Source organism: Lepidothrix coronata, unplaced genomic scaffold (assembly GCF_001604755.1).
Source record: "Lepidothrix coronata isolate B3197 unplaced genomic scaffold, Lepidothrix_coronata-1.0 Scaffold101, whole genome shotgun sequence".
In the NCBI taxonomy this organism is placed as follows: domain Eukaryota; kingdom Metazoa; phylum Chordata; class Aves; order Passeriformes; family Pipridae; genus Lepidothrix; species Lepidothrix coronata.
In genome coordinates, this window is record NW_016690281.1 from 1,144,149 (window position 1) to 1,147,229 (window position 3,081).

Below are 3,081 nucleotides of genomic sequence, written 5' to 3' on the forward strand. Positions count from 1 at the left end.
CGCGGGCCGGGGCCGCGGCCGCGCCGGGCGAGGGGGCGCGGGAGCCGCCGCCGCCCGGCCCCGCCCCCTGCAGCCCTGCCGCCAATGGCAGCGCCGAGCGGCCGGCGAGGGGGCGTGGTCTGAGCGCCGGCCACGCCCCTGCCACGCCCCACAGCGCCGGACCGGGGGGTTACGGGGGGTCCCGGGGGGGCTGGGAAGGAACCGGGAGGCTGGTATTGGGGTGCACGGGGTCTGCGGGAGCGAAGGGAGTCGCGAATGGGGGGGGTCACACCCACCCATGGGGTGCCCGCACGCCGAGGACCAGCGCGGGGCCCCCCACGCCGCCCCCGCACGCTCCAGCCCTGGTGCGGCTCCCCAGCGAGGTCTGGGGTCCGTCCCGTAGCGGGTCCCCCCCGCTCGGGTTTGCCACAGTGCGGGGGGGGCCACGGGAGGCAGACACGGACCCTCTGCTGCTCGCAGCATCCCTCGAGGAATGCGGTGTGAGGGGGTCGTGGAGCAAGGTCGAGGCCACCGCGGGGACACGGCGTGGGCTGCGGGGCATGGGGCCGGGAGCCCAGGTTCCCCCCGGTCCGTCTCAGCAACTAGTTTCAACGAGCAACACTTGGCATCTCTCTCTGCTCACAAATGTCACCTGAGGCGCTGGCGGGTCTCTCGGCTGGAATAAACGTCTTCAGCTATGTGACAGATTCCAGTAGCACGGCCTCGGCCTGGCTGGGAACGGGGACTTCAACAGCACGGCAGAGCAGAACTGGGAAATAAATCACTGTCGTGAGAAGCCAGGCAGGCAAACGGTGAGGATGGAATAGGTGGCAACACTGGCACAGGGAGGTGACAGCGGGATCAGCATCCCAGCAAGCCTGGGGGCAGTGCCAGAGCTCAGGTGACAGCTGTGAGGGGTCGTTCTCACTGTGGCCATGGATGAGACTTTTCCCTTTGGGAGCATTTAAAATCTATAGTTAATCCCTTTTCAAGGGCTCTGAAGCACCCCAGGGAATGAACAGGGGCAGGCAGCAGGGTTCTCATGGATTTGGCCGTGGACAAGGGAGGTGGACCAGGAGCTTGTGTGCATGGCTCCAGGGTGGGATCTCCCTTCTCCCATCCTGAGTTTCAGGCATGGCCACGGCTGTCACAGGCTCCAGGGAATGCTGAGGAGCTCTGTGTCTGCAGCACTCCTCCGACACAGCTGAGGATGAAGGAAAAGCTGTCACGGTGGAGGTTCATCTTCCCACTTCCCTTCATGTGCTCTTAATCCCGACGATCTAGCTGGGAGATGGAAGACCTGCCTGGCAGTGCAGACTGGATGTCAGGGTTTTGCACTTTAATCTGATTTTCTGGGACAGCTGCAGTCAATAGAGGCTGAGGCCTCAGAGCAAAGTGCAATGCTGGAACTACGTATGGGGCTGCAGGTATAAACCAGCCCCTGTGCTGTGGCCAGGGTGCAGCTTTTCCCAGTGGAACGTGCCCAGAGGAAGGGGGTACCCAGCCCTGGCACCTCTGTGTGCCTTCGGGGCACACCCTCACAGGCTGCCTTGCTGCTGCACAAGGATTTTCCCCTCTCCCATCCCCAGCTGATGATGATGGAAATCTCCATCAACAGCTCAGGAGCAAACAAAGCCAGCTGCTTATCGAGGCCGCATCAGGGCAACGCCGGAGGAGATGGCCCCTTATCAGCGGCAGCAGCCGGCAAGCGGGCCTGGAAAATTCTGCCTGTACCAAAGGTCGTGTGCTCCAGTGGCTGCAGCAGGGCTGATCCCCATGGCCCTTGGCCACCCAAAATCAGCTTTGGCGGCAGCAGAGCTCAAAGCACCACGGCCGCGGTGAGAGGCACCTCCTGCAAGTTTCTCTCCTGTAGGAAAGGCGTGTGCAGAGACACAGCCTGCTCAGAATCGCAGTCACGCCTGGAGATGTTGCTCCTCATATAGTTACAGGAACTAATCAGATAACGGCAGCTGAACTAAGGGGGATATATTTGCTAAAAATAGCTTAATGGAACAACAGACGCCTGGAGATACGGCGTGCCTGGGGGAAGCGGGGCTGGCAGGGCTCTGAGCGGGGCTGACCGTGCCAGTGGCTGCCTGGTGCTCACAGCCATCTACATATTTGTAAATTTGTTTTTAGGGGTAGAAAATCAGCTCGTCCACATCATGTGGTCAAGCCAAGAGGGCGGTTGTGCTGCTGTATGGGGGGCTGTGAACACAAGCACAGACAGGCAGCTGGTGCCACCATTGCCACCTGTACCAACGGCCATGGGGACAGCACCTGCCCTTGGCTCGGCCACCCCCGCTGGGGGACAGAGCTCCACACAGGGCTGGAGACACAGCGAGCCCACCTGGGGCCGAGCACCATGCTCTGCCCAGCTGCTCTGCACAAACACTCTGCTTCGGGGGTTTAAATCTGGCTGTTTTCTTTGGCACGGAGCTCCGCAGGGTTCTGCGTGCCAGAAGTTCCGCGCCGTGCTCAGAGCCAAGTGAGATATTTCGATGCGAGGCCATCTCTCCCTCCTCCTGCTGGTCTGGGTTGTTCCATCGCTGGCTCGTGCTGCAGCTGCCCCCACGCTCCCTCAGCTGCTCCATCCCCTGCTCCTGGTCAGGATGGAGCCATTCCTCTCCCGGCAGCCCGGGAGCCTGCCGAGCCTGCTCTCCTCCTGGTCCCAGCTCCTGGTGCCAGCTCGGATGGAGCAGAGCCGTCTCTCCAGCAGGCAGGCTGCAAGGACGAGCTATTCCCATCAGACACGATGTCAGCTGCGCCAGCTTGGAAGATATTCATCTTCCTTGCCTGGTGGCTGCAAGAAAGATGGTGCAGGCTCTTCCCATGTGCTCCTCGTTGTGCCTCTGCTGTCACCTACTGCAATGCCACCAGCCAAAGGTCAGGGGGCTTCTCTGTCCCCCTGTGCTGGGCACTGGTGAGGCTTAATCTTGAATTCTGGGGTCAGTTTTGGGCCCCTCACAAAAAGAAAGATATTGAGGGGTGGTAGCATGTCCAGGGAAGGGAACGGAGCTGGGGAAGGGGCTGGAGCACCAGGAGCAGCTGAGGGAGCTGGGGGGGCTCAGCCTGGAGAAAAGGAGGCTCAGGGGGGACCTT